Source organism: Rhincodon typus, chromosome 2, assembly GCF_021869965.1.
Source record: "Rhincodon typus isolate 14 chromosome 2, sRhiTyp1.1, whole genome shotgun sequence".
Lineage (NCBI taxonomy): Eukaryota > Metazoa > Chordata > Chondrichthyes > Orectolobiformes > Rhincodontidae > Rhincodon > Rhincodon typus.
Genome location: NC_063333.1, coordinates 64614598 through 64636173, shown reverse-complemented (window position 1 = coordinate 64636173; position 21576 = coordinate 64614598). Strand labels below are relative to the sequence as shown.

The window sequence follows — 21576 nt, the reverse complement described above, 5'->3', positions numbered from 1 at the left end:
GGAGCAGGAAAGCTGATGTTTCAGGTCTGGACCCTTCTTCAGAAAGGTCCAGACCCGAAACGTCAGCTTTCTTGCTCCTCTGATGCTGCTTGGCCTGCTGTGTTCATCCAGCTCTACACCTTGTTATCTCAGATTCTCCAGCATCAGCAGTTCCTACTATCATTGGTTGTGGTATTGCTTAAATCTGCCCAGAGCACATTGTTTCTGTCATTTAACATGCACGTAGTACCATGCTGTAGCGACACCAGGTTGACATCCTATTTTTAGTTAAAGCTATTGCTGTTCCTGTCAATGACCTTCTTTCCAACATAAGCTGAGAAATGGGGATGTTTGCTGATGATTGCACAGGGTTCAGTACAGATCGTGACTCTTCAGACACTGGAGCAGTGTGTGTCAGTATGTATCAAGACGTGAACATTCCAGTTTGGGCTGAGAAGTGACAAGTAACACCTGCAGCACATATTTAGCAACTGTTCTTGAACATTCCTGTTGTCTTTTAAAAACAATACATTTTTAACATACACATTACAAAATCATTTCCTTCCGTTTTTCTACTTTAGGACTAAGCAACAATATGAAGTACCTTGAATTCTGGTACAATGTGGGGCAATTAAAAAGTAATAACATTTCAAAACGAGATTGCAGATTTCTGAGGAACTGGCAATCATAAATATTAGTCAGTGGAGTGTTACCAGACAACTGGAAACAGATTAACAAGGTGACAATATTCAAATAGACTGACAAATCAAACACGTGCAGAGACAGATCAATTAGTCCTGCTTCTACTCCAAGTGAATCAGTGAAATTAATTATTAGGCACTGACTTGAGGACCTCCTGTTCATCTTGGCGTGGAACTTTAATGCTATTTCTTTATTGTTCTGGAAAAAAATGCTAGAACTCCCTCCCTAATAACACTGTGGTTCTACTTAAGATGGTTGGTCACATGGATTTTGGTGGGTTAAGAAAGAGGCTTACTACCACCTTCTCAAGAATTAATAGAGATGATGGTCTTCCCAGTGATGCTTATATCCCATGATTAATAATAAAACAAAACAACCTAATGAGCAGCATTAATCAGCACAGACGCTGCCAGATCTGCTGAGATTTTCCAGCAATGTCTGTTTTTGTTTCTGATTTCCAATATCCGCAGTTCTTTCATTATTTTTAAATTTAGTACTGTGATCACAACTGCTTCTAATTTACATGTATTCAGAAGTTCAGTAAGGTTCAAAAAGGTGAAGTCATCAAATTTGCAAAAAAGGTGTATTGGAATTGGAAGAAGATGCTCAGAAATTACAAAATGGGCTGGACAAAGTTTATAAATGGGTAGAACAATTGCAGGTGATATTTAAAACAACACATGGAAATATTGCACACAGGAAGGAAAAGTGATAGATGCACTGCATCGATGGCGGGATGTAAAATTGCTAAGTATGAATCTCAGAGAAACCTAGGTGTTCCAGTATATTCAGCACCCAACATATCCAGTCCATTCAGAGCAACAGTCAACAAAACCCAAAGATGTTGAATGAAATAGCCAAAACAGTAGAATTTATGTCAGAGAAGGTGAATTTTGAATTGTATCTGACATTGAGAATGCCATTTAAATCTGATACACGAGACAGCCTAACTGCCAGATGCTAGAAGTAGCAGAAACCATGATATGACTCCTATTATTAGAGATCTGGATGCTGAGAAATGTGTGCAGAAACTTAGGTGGAAAAATTGTAATCAGGTGAGGTGATGGCGATGCATGGTTAACGACTGCCCATTCACAGTATACGCAGTATATGGAAAGTTTCTGGTGACAGCAAATTTAAATGTCAGGGGGATGCTACAGTGATCCAATGAACTTTCTAAATTGTCTGCTTTTATATAAACAAGCATAATGCCACCTACTTCTGCTTTGATCGCATAACTTATCGTGGGAAAGAAGGCCTGTTATGGTTGTGGAGTGGTAGCAACTTTGTGGACAGTTCTAAGAAATGTAAAAAGTCTGAATAGATCAAACACAAAGAGACCTCGTTTGAATACAAAAACAACACTATTAATTATTAGAGATAGTAAGAACTGCCGATGCTGGAGTCAGAGATATCACAGTGTGGAGCTGGAGAAACACATCAGGCCAGGCAGCAACAGAGGAGTAGAAAAATAAGGGATCCCGACCCAAAACGTCAACTTTCCTGCTCCTCTAATGCTGCCTGGCCTGCTGCGTTCCTCCAGCTCCACACTGTGTTATCACTATTAATTATTAGGTGTCTCCATGTACTATAAGCAAACAGTTCCAAACTTCAGAAATAATATGTAAAAATGTCTCAGTTTTACTATTTGCTATCTTATGCTGTGATAGGTAATCTGACGCCTGGAGAATGAATGGAATACTTAATTGCTAACATGGTCAATCCTTTTTAAAGGCTTTGCTGCGGTTATTCATTGTGTCCATGGACTAAATAAATCCTACAGTGGAATAAAACAAAGAAGTCCATATGCTGGAGATTTGAAACAAAACAGATACTATTGGAGAAACTCAGCAGGTCCGGTAGCATCTGTGGGAGAAAGCAGAGTTAACGTTTCAAGTCTAGTGACTCTTTATCAGAACACTGATTCTTCAGTGTTTGTAAATCTCTAGCTACAAGCTGGAAAGAAGAGCTTCTCTTTATTTTGTAGACTTTGAAGTGAAACATCTGGATTGTGACAGACATATTCAAACTTCTTTACAAATATATTTAAAAGCGGAAGTGAAAATGACTATTTACCTGGAAAGATACACCATCTATATCTATTTCAGCCCAGTCATCTTCTTCATAAGGCCTCAATGCACTTATCACAAGGTTGGCACGGAAACGATGGATTAGCTCTTCAGTTGTTAATCCTTCAGGAGAATTAGAAACACTTGTTCCATCTCTAGCGCAGAAAGACAATCACATTCACAATCATTTGGAATTGTGATAATGTAATCTAGCAAAATACCTCAGATAATCATTTTCTAAAACCATAAATACTGAAATGCGCCCATAACTTTTAATAAATTGGTCACAATTAATTTGCTAAAATGTTTTCTACTACTATCCCAAAATTCAGCACAAAAAGAAAGCAATTATTATGAAGATTTCTGTAGTTGATTCAAATTCACAGCATATTGCAATACAAAAGTGTTTGTGCTGCATCCGACATTCCAGGTCTATTTCTATAAACTTGTACTCTACACTAAGGGAAAGCTATAAAGATAGCCCTTGTTTGTCATAAATAGGATACAGTGAATTTGTAGAAATGTTTCCTTATTTTGAAAAATGTCTTATTTTTAGAATTCAGTAGCCTCTTACTATAACAACCTTAGAAGCCATTGAAAAATAATATCACCAAGTGAGATGTGTTATTGAAAAGTTGAAAAACACCCTTTCTTTACTAATCAAGAAACAACAATTTATAAATGTCACAACCATAATATATCTGAGATTCCACTGTTTCGTTAGGATGTTGCTGGTTCAGAACTTAATGAAAATGGTGATGTTAATGTCAGAGAAAGAAGATTTGATTGTTGTTTTTTTAAAGGTGATCATTAGCTGGCAAGGTAAATGGTACCTGTCACATGTTTACCCAAGCTTGAATGTTCTTTAGTTCCTGCTCTGGACTAGCATGGACATCTTTATGTAGGCTGAGTTATGTAGCATATACTAGTGAGAAGTCTAACTCTTGATTTTATGATTTAAGGGATCAAAGCTAAATATAAAGTAGCTGAAAAACTCCATGGGGAAACATGTCATAGTGGCAATGTTGCTGGACTAGTAACGATGAGGCCCAGGCTAGTGATTGGGAACATGGGTTTAAATCTAGCTACAGCTGATGAAGTTGAAAGGTAGCCTCAGTACCTTGAGACTGGAAATCAGCAATCCTTGTCCAATCTGGCCAAGGTATGACTTCAAATCCACAGCACAGTGGTTTACACTTAACTGCCTTCTGCAAAAGGCCTGGAAAGATACTCACATCATGGGCAATTAGGGATGGGCAGCACAAACTGATCTGCACAGTGATTATCAAATCCCACAAAAAAATTTTAAAAACTCTTGTGGCAACGTCCTCGAACAGAGTCAGCCAAAACCGCAACTATTTAAATTGATTGTTCTACAGGCCTCCAACATTCAGAGGTAGGTAGAGGAGCAAACATGTAGGCAAATCATAGAAAGGTGTGACAGAAACAGGATTATAGTTGTAGAGACTTCAATTTTGCTAACATTAACTGGGATCATCTTAGTGTAAAAGGATTAAACTGGGTGGAATTCTTAATGTACAGCCAGGCCAGCTTTTTGTGCCAGTGCACAGTCCTACTAGAGATAGGGCAATGCTTGATCTAATCCTAGGGTACGAAACTGGTCAAGTGGTTGAAGTTTCAGTGGGCAAGCATTTTGGGGATAGTAATCATAACTCTGTAAGTTTCAAAGTAATTATAGAAAGGGATAAAGATAGTGCAGAAGTTAAGTGTCTGAATTGCAGGAAAACTGATTTCAATTTCATTAGACAGGATCTGGCAAATATACATGGGGAGCAGCTACTTGCAGATAAGTTTACATTTGGAAAGTTGGAGTCTTTTAAAAATAGTATGGTGAGAGTTCAGGGACAGCATGTTCCTCTAAGGGTGAAGCACGAGGGCAGCAAGTCCAGGAAAATCTGGATGTCAAGGGTTATTGAGAGTTTGAAAAAGAAGGAAGCATGTGTCAGGCAGAGCACATTCAAAAACAAGGGAGGCCCTTCAAAAGTATAGAGAGTGTAGGAGATTGCTTAAAAAGGAAATTAGGAGGACAAAGAAGGGCCATGAAATATCATTGGCAGATGGGATCAAGGAAAACCTTAAGGCTTTTTATAAATACATTAAGAATAAGAGGATTACCAGGGAATGAGTGTGATCCATTAGAGAGGGGCAGCCTGTGCATGGAGCCTGTGGACATAGGTGAGGTCTTAAATAAATACTTGTCATCTGTATTCGCAGAGGAGAAAGATCTTACAGTTGGAGATATCCATTGGGATGGTGAGGATCGAGAAAACATTAGGAGGAAGTATTTGATGTTTTAGTGGGCATGCAGGTGCATAAATCCCCCAGGGCCTGATGAGATGTATCCCAGGCTACAAGGGAAGGCAAGGGAGGAGATTGCTGGGGCCCCTGGCAGATATATTTAATATTACACTGGCCACAGGCAAAATGCCAGAGGTCTGAAGGGAAGCAGGGATAGGCTAGGTAATTTCAGACCAGTTAGTCTGACATCAGTGGTCAGGAAATGAAGCTTTGAGGTCAGCTTTGAAGCTTTTTCAGGTTAGAGAGGTGGCCATGGGCTCCATTTATGCTTGTCTCTTCGTGGGGTATGTGGAACATTCCTTGTTCCAGTCATATTCCAGCCCCTACCCACAACTCTTTCTCTGATATATCAATGATATCATCGGTGCTGCTTCCTTCTCTTGTCTGGAATTGGAAAAGTTAATCGATTTCGGTTCCAATTTCCACCCCGTTCTCACTTTCTCCTGGTCTATCTCTGACTCCTCCCTTCCCTTCCTCAACATCTGTTTCCATTTCTGTGGATAGACTGGCCACTAATATCCACTATAAACCTACTGACTCCCACAGCTACCCAGACTAAACATCCTTACACCCTGCTTCCTGTAAAGACTCCATCCCATTCTCTCGTTCCTCCATCTTTGTTGCATATATTCAGATGAGGCCAACTTTGACAAGGGAGTCTCCGAAATGTCCACCCTCTTCCTCAACTGAGGATTTCCCAGCACCGTTGTTGACAGGGCGCTCAACTGGGTCTGACCCATCACCCGCACTTCCGCCCTCACCCCGTCTCTTCCCTCCCGCAACAGCGGTAGGGTCCCCCTTGTCCTTACCTACCATCCCACCAGCATCCACATCCAGAAGATCATCCAACGCCATTTCCGCCACCTCCAGCAAGATGCCACCACCAGACACATTTTCCCCTCCCCTCCCTTCCACAGGGACCATTCCCTCCGGGATGCCCTGGTCCACACTTCCTTTACCCCCAACACCCCCCACAGCCTCACAGCACCGGCGAAACGAAGTGTAGACTGGGTGACCGCTTCGCAGAATATCTACTTTCTGTCTGCAAAAAAGACCCTGCGCTACCCGTTGCCTGCCACTTTAACACATCACTCTCTTCTCTGGCCAACATCTCTGTCTCTGGCTTGCAGCAGTGTTCCAGCGAAGCTCAACGCAAGCTGGAAGAACAACACATAATTTTCTGCTTGGGGACCTGCAGCCCTCCAGACCCAATATCGAGTTCAATAATTTTAGGGCCTAAACTCTCCTATGTCCTAGCCCCCTATCTATCACACCAGGCCTTGTAATCAAGTAGCCTGCCATTACACACTACCTATTGTTAGTCACTAACAGTTGCAATTAACAGCTATTCACCCTCCCAGTCAGATCGTTATCAACTCCTTTGTCTATTCAGCTGCTCTTCTCTCTCTTTGGGCTCTATCCTATCGTTTACTCCTTACCCCAGCACCCTCCCTATTTTCTGCATATAAACCAACGTTTTCCCAGCTACCATCAGAACTGAGGAAGAGTCACTGGACCCAAAATCTTAAATCTGATTTTTCCTTCACACATGCTGCCAGACCTGCCGAAGTCTTCCAGCAAATTCTGTTTTTGTTTCTGATTTACAGCATTTGCAGTTCTTTCGGTTTTTAATGAAGCTTTGCATTTGGGACAAGAACAAGCTCCTCTGCTCGCCAGTTCCTTTTGCTTTCTCCTTTTTTTCTCCTCTTTGCAGTATTTTTTCTTTCCCCCTCCTGCAACTTTTAACTACTCCTACCTGGATAATGGAGTCAAGGGAGAAGAGTTACGACTGGAGCCCGGGTGGGAGCTAAGCACGCAGACCAAGTCCCGCAACGGCAGAAGAGCGAGCACGGGCCGAGTCACAGACCGAGTCCCAGAGGGATGGCAGCAGAGCAAACATGGGCCGGGGCCGAGTCTGGGAGCGACGACAGCAGAGTGAGTGCAGGCCGAGTTGAGGGCCGACTCCTGGAGCATGCGGGCCTATCCCGAAGTGAACGCGGGCTGGATCCCAGAGCGGCAGCAGAGCCAGACTTGGACGGAGGCCAGAGTTTGGAGGTAGCGTTGCCTTATGTTCTGTAGCCAGCGGGCACGGACTCATGTTGGAAAAGGACTATAACTTCTAAAACGTAAGTACGTTATAGTCAATTTTATTGTCATTCTGGACTTTTTAAACTATATTCCCATGCTTACCTATATGTTTTACTCTGTAACAACACTTAAAGTATCTGCACCTAGAGGGAGATCCTGTCTGATTAATTTAATTGAGCGTTTTCTAAAAGTAAGTACACTGATGAGGTTAGTGCAATTTATGTGGTCCACATGGACTTCAGTAAGGCCTTCAACAAGGACATTGAAGGCTGCTCCAAAAGGTAAAAGCCCACAGGATCCAAGGCAAGTAGGCTAACTGGATCCAAAATTGGCTTACAAATAGGAGGCAATGGGTGATGGTGAAGGGTCCTTTTTGTAATTGGAAGCCTGTGATCAGCATTGTACCCCAGAGATTGGTCCCAAGAGTTTTGCTGTTTTCTACATATGTTAACAACTTGGACGTACATATAGAAGATTCAATTAGTAAGCTTGCAGATGACACAAGAATTGGGAGTGTCTGATATTGATCAGCTGGTAAATTGGGCAGAGCAATGGCAGATAGATTTTAATCCTGATAGGTGTGAGGTGATGCATTTTGGAAGGTTGAATAAGGAAAGGATATACATAATGAATGGTAGGTTCCTAGGTAGTACTAAGAAACAAAGGGACCTTGGTTTACACATCCACAGATCCCTGAAGACGTCAGCACAGGGAGACAGGGTGCTGAAGAAGGCATATGGGATGTAGAACATAGGAGCAAGGAAGTTTTGTTACAATTTTATAAAACATTGCTTAGGCCACAGGTGAAATGCGCAGTTCTGGTTGCCACATGGTAGGACGTGATTGCACTGGAGAGGGTGCAGGGGAGATTCACCAAGATGATGCCTGGGATGAAAAGTCTCAGTTATGAGAAGAGACTGGATAGGCTGGGTTTGTTTTCCTTGGAGCAGAGGAGGCTGATGGGGGATCTGATTGAAAAATACAAAATTATGAGGCATGGACAGACTAGTTTGTGTGAACATCTTCCCGTGGCTGATGAGTCTAAGACTAGAAGTCATAAGTTTAAGGTGAGGAGCAAGTGGTTTAGAGAAGATCTGTGAAAACTTTTTTTCACCTGGAGGGTGGCAGATATATGGCACATGTTACTTGAGAGGGAGATTGGAGGCAGGTACTTTTGAAACATTTATGAAGCATCTGATAAGTACTTAAAATACTGGGGCATAGCAGGCTATGGAACAAGTGCAGTAAATGGGATTAAAGTAGTTTGATGTTTGTTAGTCAGCATAGACATGGTGGGCCAAAGGGCCTGTTTCTTTGCTGCATCACTTTACTTCCTTTTGTGTCACATATAATTGCAAACATGAGCATTTGCACTGACTTCAGTTTTGCTTGGTTTCTTGATGATATGTGGTGTCAGTTGTGGGTCAAACCCCTCTTCATGCCAACATTTGATTCTGCCACCTATTCTTTGGCATTCAGCTCATTTGAGTCAAGGTTGTGATGAGGTCTGGATTTGATTAGACGATCTCAAGTTTCACATCAGTGAGTAGGTGAGTACTTGTTACTTTACAGAACCTTATACTTCGTTCATCATTTTAAGTTGATTGGGAGAAAGCGGATAGAATGATAATTAGTTGGGCTAGACTTGCTGTTGTATTTGTGGATAGGACAATTTTCTGCATTGGTGAAGTCAATAACATAACTACATTGGAATAGTTTGGCTAAGGGCTAGCTAGGTCTAGTGTATCAGTCTTATATAATGCAACCAGGATGTTATCAGGAGTCGCAACCTTCACTATTCAGTGTACTCAGCTGCTTCTTAATGTCATGTGGAGCTAAATGTCCATGCTGAAAAATTCCTTTCTCACTAAAAGAACTAAACTGAAAGTATTCCAAATGCCTTAACTTGATAGCTTTTCATTACTATATGTTTGTGAAATAACTGCACAGAGGTCAGTATCCCATCACCAAGTCACCCTTTATTTACTAGTGCACAGTACGCTGGCTATGGCCAGACAGCTCAGAGTCAGCCCTCACCTGAGGAGATTCCAATCTCCTGGATATATTGGTCAGCCAAGGCTTCCATGATTGGCCTGTGTCAGCAACTCCAATCAAGAACCTCATAGCTCACAAGGTCCACCTGGATCCAGTCACTACATCCTCCCCATCCTTGCCTGGCCTTTCACTTGTAGCTTCTCCTGCGACACTTTCGCCCCAGGTCCGGTTTCTTCGACTCGGACGCGGACACAGGTAATGTGTACCAACTGTGGACTATCTCTTGCGTGTGGAACAGTCTGGAAGAGTCTCCTCCTCTTCTTCTGTCGGCAATTGAATTGAGGCTGCATCCATTTTGTATTCTGAGGTTTCCCCGACACTAGATGGGGAGGGAGCACCTGCGGTTTCTGCCCGGCCTTCGGTTTTGCTCCTGCCCCGTTTGTGAGGTAACGGCTTTCAGGTGATCCACAGTTCTGACCTGTATCACCTACCTGAATCTTTGTAAGTCACAGGAGCTGACCTTGCGTCAACCTCACCTCGTACCCATACAGGGCCATTTCCATGGTTCCGGCACCAAACTTCATCCCCTAAATTAAACTGTGTCTCTCGCTTAGAGGAGGCATTTGGCCGCCATTGGCGTTCCTGCTGCCATTTCACCCTCCCTCCCAGGTCTGGAAATATCAGGTTTACTCTGGTGCAGAGTCTTCTCCCCATCAGCAACTTTGCTGGAGCCATCCCTGGTGTTGCAAATGGGGTGGTCCTACAATTGAAAAGGAACCGGCATAGTTTGGTGGTCTCAACTGACGTTGTCGGCTGCTTCTTTAAGCTGGACTATTGGATGACAGATGGTTTCGAGCTGTCCTTATGTGCCTAATGCCAGTGAACTTCAGGAAATCTTTGAATTCCCTGATGGTAAAAGATGTCCCATTGTCTGTGACTAGCACTCCCAGGAGTCTGTGTATTACGAACGATGCTCACAACTTCTCAACTGTCATGTTTGAGTTTGCTGAACAAATTTTATTCACGTCCAGCATTTTGAATGGGCGTCCACAATGAGCAGGAATATTGAGACTGTGAAAGGTCCGACATAGTTGACATGCAACTGAGTCCAGGGTTTACCAGCCATTCCCCCGAATGTGGAGGTGCTGTTGGTGGCAATTTTTGACCTTGTTGGCACTGTGGGTACTTCCCCACCAACACAGCTATGTTGGCATCCAACCCTGGCCACCAGACATAGCTTCTTGCCAGCATCTTCATCTTGGAAACCCCTGGATGACCCTGGTGGAATTCAGCCAGTATCTGCCAGACCTTTACTTGGGACAATCACTCTTGCTCCCCATGGTAATATGCCATCCTCTACGGCGATCTAGTCTCGGCAGGTCCAAAAAGGTTTCAATCCTGGTTGTGGGGCCCTTCAGTTTCCTCCATTACCATCAGCTGGTTCAGTTTTGTTAGGACCAGATCTTTTTGTGCTCACAGACAGACATTGCCCGCAGTGACTGGAAGGGTGTCCAGAAAGTTTAAAACCGAAACAGATTCTTCCAAAACGGAGTATCAGCCAGTGGGAGCGGCTCGGGGCATCCGCATTAGCCAATTGGCTTCCTGGATGGTGTTCTTGCTTGTACCTGTACACACTGAGCATAAGGGCCCAACGCTGAATTCTACTGGAAGCTATGGGCAGTACTGCCTTGTCTTCCTTCAATAGTCCTAGCAGGGGTTTGTGATCTGTTACTATGACAAATTCCCGTCCATAAAGGTACAGATGGAACTTCCTCACACAAAAGATGACCACCAAACCTTCCTTCTCTATCTGGGCATATTTGCATTTGGCATCAATCAAAGCATATGCTATTGGGCATTTCTCTCCGTTGGGCCACCAGTGAGCCTACACCACCCTGATACCGTGTGGGGGCATCGTGTGTCAGCACTACTTCTCACTTTGGATCGTAGTGAACCAACACCTTAGAGGACGATAGCTGCTTTTTCACTTCCCTAAAGGCTGTTTCTTGGCTACACGACCATTTCCAAGGCTGACTCTTTTTCAATAACAGTTGTAAGGGTGCCAAGGAGGAGGCCAGGTTACGTATGAATTTTCTGTAATACTTTTTCTAACCAACGAAAGACCTAAGCTCTGGTACAGATGTGGGAGCTGGGGTTCCTTTAATTACCCTCACTTTCTCTTCCAGTGGGTGTAACACAGCTTTGTTGACTCTGTAACCCAAGTAGGTCACTTAGAGCGCCTGGAACACACATTATCCCTTCAAAAGTGCACGCCTGCCTGGGAGAAACATTTACGCACTATGTCCAAGTTCTCTTAGTAAGTCATCGAGATAAATGGCAACCTGGGTTAGCCCTGGTCTGCTGGAAAAGAGCGCATGCTGATGACACCCCAAATGGCAGTCTTGTACATAGATATAAACTCTTATGGGCGTAAATTGTAGCGTACTTCTGAGACTCCTCATCCAGTCGCAAATGCAGGTAGGCGTGGCTCATCCCCAGCTTCGTAAAGGATAGCACCCCCTCTCCCCCCCACCAACTTTGCGTACAAGGTCGCAGGAGTGTACCGGCAGGCAGGAAGGTGGTTTGAAGTGTGTCTACTTCAACGCCAGGAGCATCCGGAATAAGGTGGGTGAACTTGCAGCATGGGTTGGTACCTGGGACTTCGATGTTGTGGCCATTTCGGAGACATGGATAGAGCAGGGACAGGAATGGTTGTTGCAGGTTTTGGGGTTTAGATGTTTCAGTAAGATCAGGGAAGGTGGTAAGAGAGGGGGAGGTGTGGCATTGTTAGTCAAGGACAGTATTACGGTGGCAGAAAGGACGTTTGATGAGGACTTGTCTACTGAGGTAGTATGGGCTGAGGTTAGAAACAGGAAAGGAGAGGTCACCCTGTTGGGAGTTTTCTATAGGCCTCCAAAAAGTTCCAGAGATGTAGAGGAAAGGATTGCAAAGATGATTCTGGATAGGAGCGAAAGTAACAGGGTAGTTGTTATGGGGGACTTTAACTTTCCAAATATTGACTGGAAACACTATAGTTCGAGTACTTTAGATGGGTCAGTTTTTGTCCAATGTGTGCAGGAGGCTTTCCTGACACAGTATGTAGATAGGCCAACAAGAGGTGAGGCCACATTGGATTTGGTACTGGGTAATGAACCAGGCCAGGTGTTAGATTTGGAGGTAGGTGAGCACTTTGGTGATAGTGACCACAATTCGGTTACGTTTACTTTAGCGATGGAAAGGGATAGGAAAACACCGCAGAGCAAGAGTTATAGCTGGGGGAAAGGCAATTATGAGGCGATTAGGCAAGATTTAGGATGCATAGGATGGAGAAGGAAACTGCAGGGGCTGGGCACAATTGAAATGTGGAGCTTGTTCAAGGAACAGCTGCTGCATGTCCTTGATAAGTATGTACCTGTCAGGCAGGGAGGAAGTGGTTGAGCGAGGGAACCATGGTTTACTAAAGAAGTTGAATCTCTTGTCAAGAGGAAGAAGGAGGCTTATGTAAAGATGAGGCGTGAAGGCTCAGTTAGGGCGCTTGAGAGTTACAAGTTAGCCAGGAAGGACCTAAAGAGAGAGCTAAGAAGAGCCAGGAGGAGACATGAGAAGTCTTTAGCAGGTAGAATCAAGGAAAACCCTAAAGCTTTCTATAGGTATGTCAGGAATAAAAGAATGACTAGAGTAAGGTTAGGGCCAGTCAAGGACAGTAGTGGGAAGCTGTGCGTGGAGTTCGAAGAGATAGGACAGGCGCTAAATGAATATTTTTCGTCAGTATTCACACAGGAAAAAGATAATGTTGTCGAGGAGAATACTGAGATACAGGCTATTAGACGAGACGGAATTGAGGTTCATAAGGAGGAGGTGTTAGCAATTCTGGAAAGTGTGAAAATAGATAAGTCCCCTGGGCCAGATGGGATTTATCCTAGGATTCTCTGGGAAGCTAAGGAGGAGATTGCAGAGCCTTTGGCTTTTATCTTTATGTCGTCATTGTCTACAGGAATAGTGCCAGAAGACGGGAGGATAGCAAATGTTGTCCCCTTGTTCAAGATGGGGAGTAGAGACAACCCTGGTAATTATAGACCAGTGAGCCTTACTTCGGTTGTGGGTAAAGTGTTGGAAAGGATTATAAGAGATAGGATTTATAATCATCTAGAAAGGAATAATTTGATTAGGGATAGTCAACACGGTTTTGTGAAGGGTAGGTCGTGCCTCACAAACCTTATTGAGTTCTTTGAGAAGGTGACCAAACAGGTGGATGAGGGTAAAGCGGTTGATGTGGTGTATATGGATTTCAGTAAAGCGTTTGATAAGGTTCCCCACGGTAGGCTATTGAAGAAAATACGGAGGCATGGGATTGAGGGTGATTTAGCAGTTTGGATCAGAAATTGGCTAACTGTAAGAAGACAGAGGGTGGTGGTTGATGGGAAATGTTCATCCTGGAGTTCAGTTACTAGTGGTGTACCGTGGCGATCTGTTTTGGGGCCACTGCTGTTTGTCATTTTTATAAATGACCTGGATGAGGACGTAGAAGGATGGGTTAGTAAATTTGCGGATGACACTAAAGTCGGTGGAGTTGTGGATAGTGCGGAAGGATGTTGCAGGTTACAGAGGGACATAGATAAGCTGCAGAGCTGGGCTGAGAGGTGGCAAATGGAGTTTAATACGGAAAAGTGTGAGGTGATTCACTTTGGAAGGAGTAACAGGAATACAGAGTACTGGGCTAATGGTAAGATTCTTGGTAGAGTGGATGAGCAGAAAGATCTCGGTGTCCGTGTGCATCGATCCCTGAAAGTTGCCACCCAGGTTGATAGGGTTGTTAAGAAGGCGTACGGTGTGTTAGGTTTTATTGGTAGAGGGATTGAGTTTCGGGGCCATGAGGTCATGTTGCAGCTGTACAAAACTCTGGTGCGGCCGCACTTGGAGTATTGCGTACAGTTCTGGTCACCGCATTATAGGAAGGATGTGGAAGCATTGGAAAGGGTGCAGAGGAGATTTACCAGGATGTTGCCTGGTATGGAGGGAAGGTCTTATGAGGAAAGGCTGAGGGACTTGAGGCTGTTTTCGTTAGAGAGAAGAAGGTTAAGAGGTGACTTAATAGAGACATACAAGATGATCAGAGGATTAGATAGGGTGGACAGCAAGAGCCTTTTTCCTCAGATGGTGATGGCTAGCTCGAGGGGACATAGCTTTAAATTGAGGGGTGATAGATATAGGACAGATGTCAGAGGTAGGTTCTTTACTCAGAGAGTAGTAAGGGCGTGGAATGCCCTGCCTGCAAAAGTAGTAGACTCGCCAACTTTAAGGGCATTTAAATGGTCATTGGATAAACATATGGATGATAATGGAATAGTTTAGGTTAGATGGGCTTCAGATTGGTTTCACAGGTCGGCGCAACATCGAGGGCCGAAGGGCCTGTACTGCGCTGTAATGTTCTGTGTTCTATGTTCTATGCGAGGGATCGGGTATTTATTCAGCTGCGAAAAGTGGTTTGCTGTTTGCTTAAAATCCCCACAAGTGCGAACAGAGCCATCAGGTTTTATAATCTATATGACCGGTGCTGCCCATTCTGTAAATTGCACTGGTTTGATGATTCCTTCGCTCTCCAGCCTCCTGATTTCCACCTCCATTTTGCCCACAAGGCAAAAGACACTGGGCTGGCCTTGAAAAATCTCAGAATTGCTTCCTGGTCAACATGTAAAATGGCTTTGGCCCCTTTGATAGTTCCAGGCCCTTCTGGAAAAACTCCTGGGTATTTCCCTAGGACTTCACTGAGGCAGCCATTTTCCAATCGAAAAATGTTGAACCCATTAGGGTGAATCTTGCTCAACCAATTCTGTCCCAATAGGCTTGGGCCAGAACCTTTTACTACATCAATGTGAAGGATTGAGCAAAAGTCTCCATCATCTAAAATACTGGACGAGATCCTGAGCTCAAGCTACAACAAATACACACAGAGCCAGTATGATTTTTGTCTGGGACTATTGTTCAACTTGGAAGTCCAATTTACAACCTCAACAACAACAACAATAACAGCAGTTGCTGGAAACGCTCAGCAGATTTGGCAGCATCTGTGAAGAAAAAAATCAGAGTTCATGTTTCGGGTCTGGTGACCCTTCCTCACAGCTGATGGTAGCTGGGAAAATGTTGGTTTATATGCAGAAAATAGGGAGGGGGATGAAGTAGTGAGTAAATGATAGGATAGAGCCTGAAGAGAGAGAAGAGCAGTTGGATAGACAAAGGAGTTGATAACGATCTGGCTAGGAGGGCGAATAGCTGTTAATGGGGACTGTTAGTGACTAAGAATAGGTAGTGTGTAATGGCAGTCTATGTGATAATAAGGCCTGGTGTATGGGGTAGGGGGCTAGGACATGGGAGAGTTTAGGCCCTAAAATTATTGAACTCAATATTAAGTTCGGAGGGCTGCATGCGGAAAATGAGGTGTTGTTCTTCCAGCTTGCTTTGAGTTTAGCTGGAACTCTGCAACAATTTACACCTCCACTCTGAGATAGCAATCAACTAAACCTTACACTCTAGACCGAAACTAACTTTTACACCTGAGGTTACCCAATACAGACATTATGGAGCCTATACAGATGCCAGATATTCACCCTCAATCAATATTCATGCATAGAGATATCAGGCATTCAACTTCAACCAAAACCTATTTACACATAATCTTAACTATCAGGAAGCTAATTGACCTCAAAGGGAAGACCAGTAACACAACGGCAAGCACAGATTTGGTGCAAAGAAATGAGGCCCACAATCAGTATAATTGCAAGCCCCGATCTCACCTGAAGGAGCTATCCCCACAGCTATCTCCAGAGGAGGGATCCCAAACAGCTATCTCCCTGACAGCAATGCCCCAGCAGCTATTCCCAGGAGGTGTTCCAAACAGCGATCCCCAGAAGAAGAATTCCAACAGCTAATTCCAGCTGCTATTTCCTGTCCGGAAGGGGGATCTCAACAGCAATTCCGAAAACTACCGACCCAGGCCTGTTCCGCGCTAAGGGAACCAGTAGCACCCGACCACGACCAGCAGACCTGAGAACCAACCAATCCCGAAATTCACCAACCTGACCTACACCACAAGGCTTCAAACACATCCTGAGGTGAAAACCGGCCTGCAAAACCACCAGCAAGTAAAGAAAACCAAGTATTCACCCAATAAATGCAAATAAGCATCCTACCGCGTTAGCAGACTCAACCCAGGCTGAAGGCCGACACAGTCCAAAGTCTTCATCGATGCACTGCATGCGGTAAGTGGGAACAGCCAGGTGTACTTCAAAACTGTGCTTTTCCCCAGTGGTGAGCTTAAACTCTGGAGACCCCAAATTCTCCAACCTAGCTCGCAGGGAGGGGAAGGCGGGTGGTGACAGTGCAAGGAACCCCAAGGGTAGGACGCCTGATAAAAGTTTGTAATTAAAATTGCTGTTTAGCTTCTAATAGTGTTTAACCTATGTCTAATTTAATAGTGTATTTAATTACTGTCCTCTACAGCTGATTGTGTCAATTTCACTGTTTATTATATTTGCGTTTATTTCTTGTATTATACATACATTTTGTATTAAATAAATGCAGAGGATTCTTTTGCCCTGAAACACCTGTCTACTGTATTCTTCATTTCATATTCCTAAATAAGTCAGGTGTCAGAACCAGGGATCTGGGGTTAATTCGAACCACCTAAAAATCAGCAAATTACTGATCGCAAAACAGAACCCTACATGTGGTAACTGCACCAACTGGTTCTCACAGGAGACTGGAACCAAAGTCATTACCTTCTGCCTTGAGAGCCTACAACCCAATGGGTCTCAATGTGGACTTTACCAGTTTCAAAATCTCCCCAACCCCGATCTCATCCCATGACCAACCCTCCCTCATCCCCGCCTCCTTGACCTGACACAACCTGTCCATCTTCTCTCCCACCTATCCACTCCTCCCACCTCACTGACCAATCCCAACCATGCCCTAGCTGCACTCACCTATCACCATCCCACCTACCTTCCCCAGCCCCACCCCTCCTCTCTATTTATTTCAGAGCTCCCTTCCTCCTCTCCCACTTCTGAAGAAGGGTCCCGACCCAAAACGTCAACTGTCCTGGTCCTTGAATGCTGCCTGGCCTGCTGTGTTCCTCCAGCTCCACACTGTGTTATCTCGTACCCTTAATTTGCAACATTTCCCCAGTATTGGTTCTCAGTCTGGCTGAGAACGTGTACAAGTTTAAAGGTTGGAGTTCCAAGCGAATCTTGTTAAAGACAGAATCTGCAACCACAGATACAGCAGTGCCGAAAGCGACCTCCATGGCAACTGGGTGACCATTTAACGAAACATTAATTTTAATCAGTTCTGATTTGGGTGGCACTAAGCAATTTAATTATTCCACTGGCATGTAGTGGAACTTTCTAAGGTGTGCATTCTCCTGAGTATTCGCCTCCATGTTTTTCTACTCAAGTTAGGCCTTGTAGAACTCCTTTACTGTTCTTGAGACCACATACCAACAGCAACTTCAATGGCTTGCCGGCCCAGATCCTGAACAACTGTTATCCACTTGGCCGAGGCTCGACTTTGTTGTGGGGTTCTGCTGTGGTCTGGCCTAGATTTCCTCTGCTCAGACATGCCCTGCATGAGGCTCTGTGATTACCTACACTGGAGTGGTGTTCCCTAAGCTCAGTACTCAATTGAGGAGATTCAAATCTCCTGGTTCTATTGGTCAGCCAAGACCTCCGTGATTGGCCTGGCTAAATGAATCAATCAAGAACCTCATAATGAGAGTTAATGAGATCCACCTGGTTCCAATCACTAGTTTGGGATTATTTTGCAATGTTTTATTCCCGATGAGGGAAGTGTCCTTCCTGGATAAATCTTACCGTTGTAATAATTGTTCTTTGATGTGTAGAACGCTTGCCATGTTTATGAGAAGATACTGGGCTTCATTCACTAATGAAAGGGATGGTGATTCATTCAAAGCTTGGTCTTGAACTGAAAATTTAAAGACACCATAATTGCACATGTGGAAGACACTAAGAGCAACATTTAATCTCTGCAAAATTATGTTAGGGCAAAGTAATTAGATGTTGTGTTTCAGATTTGAAAATATTGAACTTGAGTATTGCTGAAAAAGACATTTGTCAAAACATTTCATCTTGCACTCATCAGGACATTTCACAAGAATACAAATTCAAGAGGAAAACCAATATTTTTATTGCCTGAGAAGACAGTGATTTGTTGGCAAGTGAATTCTGGTTCAGACATATTCTGTTTAATTTTTAAACCAAGCAGATTGACTCTGATTGGTCAGGACGTTAACTGGAATCAGAATCAGAAAGGTGCATTTCAAGACATCTCCAAATGTGTTGTGTATCAACTTGTAAGTCTTCCCAACATATGCCAATGGCAGATAGTAAAGGTGGCAGAGATTCCTTGTCAGCAATGTATTGCAAAGAAAGTGGAGTCTTTACCACCACTTTTCACAACTCCCTAGAACATGCATGCAGAAGTGTACATTGCCACAGCAACTCAGCTTCATTGGAAGACAGGCTGTCTCAGTTGGCTGAACAGTGGTGTGGATCAGGTTCATACCAGCTGTATGGCTATGATCACTATTCCCCTGAGTCCTGTCTCCTTCCCTTACTCGTAATGGAGGTCACAGCACTGGGAGTTGGTCCTAACATTGGACAGATAAGTCAAGAGGAAATGAGATAGTGTCGGAGTATTCCCATATATTCTCCATTACTAAAATAATATTTTAAACAATAGTTGCTTAGGTTTCATAGGTTTCATAAAGAATAAGGAAACCTAACGTGTAATCAATAATGTTACTAATGGTGAATGAAAGGAACTGTCAATTAATCTATTTTTGATCGTTTTGACTCGGGGAGGATACTGGAGAACACCACTTTGTTCTTCAAATAATGCCGTAAGATGCTTAATGTGTATTGGAATGTGCAGCAAAGGATTAAAATTTACCATTAAAACAAAAACATTTCTGTAAGGTAAACAAACTGAAACAGTCAAGTGGAATTTATTGGTCATGGTGTTGAGCCTATCAACCAGCTGACAACTGTGTTCTAGCTATTTCCAGAGGGACCGATTCAGTCCCACTGATCTACCTGCTGTCAGGCTTCTTGCCTCCTTTGAGGGGAATTTTCATCCAGAAATCATGGCACTGGAGAGATAATCTGCCTGTAATAGCTGTTGACGTATCAGAGGCTGGTCCAGTACCAGCAGTACCACCAGAAAAGTAATCTCAGTCTGTCTTAGAATGAGGCTTACACGAGGGATCATTGCTAGAACCCCAGGAAATAGCCGTAAATGAGGGTACAATGGGTGGTTTGAATCCAGTTCCTCGTATTTATGGAGCCTCCTAACTGTACCATCCCAATTCAGCAATTAAGTCAGGCTATCAATTTGATGATTCTGGCAATGAAAAACGTTCTGACATTGACAGAAATCCATTTCTGGCATATGTTATGAGGATAAAAATGCCTGGCTTTTAATAAGCTCCTAACCTTACTATCTACTAATTACTAATTATTAATTTGATTGCTCTTTGACATTGATTGCCTTGACAGAAAGAGTTCCATTTCCCAACTTTAATGTTCTTCAGCATAATTAGTAAAATGTAATCAATTTTTTTAACCCCATGTTTAAATAACATTTTTCCTATAAATTTACCATAAAGGTTAATATAGAGAATGTTTGATAAAGGAACAATGCTATAGCAGATTCTTAACAATGCAGAGATAAGTGCTACTACTCAAATACCACTAAGCCGAGCAGGCAGATATTTCACTGTAAGAACCACAGCTGATGGAGAATAGGTTTAGAGAGGTCATACAAGGAATATAATTTCAACAACACAAATTGAAATTGAATTGCAGATGCTGGAAATCTGAAATAAAACTGAAAATGCTGGAGAAACTCAGCAGGTCGGGCAGCACCTGTGGAGACAAGAAATGGTTAACTCTTTCAGTTAAGTATGGCTGTTTTTCAGAATATCATTAATTCCCTTTGAAGGGATGTCCTGCCTAATAAATTTTACTTTATGAAAATCTTCAGCTAATGTTACTTAAAAGTCCAAGTCTTTCATCACAAACTAATGGAGAGATTTTAATTCTGGGCATGTTTCTGATTATAAACCACATTGATTAATTAATTTTTCTCCAGTTGGAGCATGAAATAACTATGATTTTAATAACCCTGTCCCATTATCAGCTTGCCAGAAACAAACTGAAAATGGGCTTTGAGTGGCCACCAGCGTGCAGAAAACTGGTTAGCCAGGACTGACTGTGACATGCAGTTACATGAGGATGTAGACTTGCTCGCCGAGCCGGTGTGTTTGATTGCAGACGTTTCATCACCCTGCTAGGTAATATCGTCAATTCGCTCCGGTGAAGCGTTGGTGCTCTGTCCTGCTTGTTATTTATATGCCTCAGTTTGCTGAGGTGGTTTTGTCTTTCAGTGGTTTGTATATCGGGTCCTGTTCAATGTGTTTGTTGATGGAGTTCTAGTTGGAATGCCAGGTCTCCAGGAATTCTCTGGCATGTCTCTGTTTGGCTCGTACTATTTTGGATGTGTTGTCCCAGTCGAATTTATATCCTTCTTTGTCGGTGTGTATTGAGACCAGTGAGAATTGGTCATGTCTCTTGGTGGCTAGTTGGTGTTCATGTATCCTTATTGTCAGTTTTCTTCCAGGTTGGCCTATGTAATGTTTCTCACAGTCTTTGCATGGTATTTTTTATATTACATTAGTTTTATTGGTTGTGGGTATGGGATCCTTGACATTCATGAGTAGCTGTCACAGGGTGTTGTTGGTTTATGGGCTACCCTGATACTTAGGGATCTGAATAGTCTTGTGGACATCTCTGATGTCTCTGTTGTACAATAGTGTATCTAGTGCGTCTGGCTGTGTTGTGTCTTCTTGTTTGTGGTCTGTCGTGGAGGTAACAGCGGATTGTGCTTTTTGGGTATCCATTCCTTTTAAAATCTTTGTATAAGTTATAATATATAACTCCATATAGTATATATCAATGGATGCCTACAATCGCCTCCACAAATATGAGCAGGAAATTGCGTGCCAAAAAACTTTATACTCCAACACAACCGACCAAGTATTGACAACCACACTGGAACAAGCCATCACCATACAACAACAAAAAACCAGAATAAAAAAAAGAAAGCCTTCCAACAAAAACTATCGAAACTCACCCACAACAATGACATGGACAACACAGAAACATGGATCAAGAACATCTCAGACTGACCACTTACAGACACTGACAAGACTGTCCTAGTCTGCAGACTTAGTTGTAACTACAGAGATACCAAAAAATCTAACTTCCTGGCTGCAGTGGAATCAACACTAAAGAACAACAGATTCACAGAGGAAATACAATAGACCATCAGACAGACAATAGTGCCAAAACTG

At 43.2% G+C, this 21576-nt stretch overlaps 1 long non-coding RNA gene across 1 annotated transcript in view; it reads right to left on the bottom strand.

Annotated features, from left to right (window-relative positions):
* LOC109916806 overlaps window positions 1–19936 on the bottom strand; it is a 32948-nt gene extending 13012 nt beyond the window's left edge. The window contains exons 1-2 of the long non-coding RNA XR_007264082.1: window positions 18017–19936; window positions 2758–2905 (exon numbers count right to left, since the gene is read on the bottom strand). This is a non-coding gene — a long non-coding RNA (uncharacterized LOC109916806). The remainder of the gene's footprint in view (window positions 1–2757; window positions 2906–18016) is intronic.
* Window positions 19937–21576: the final 1640 nt, after the last annotated feature.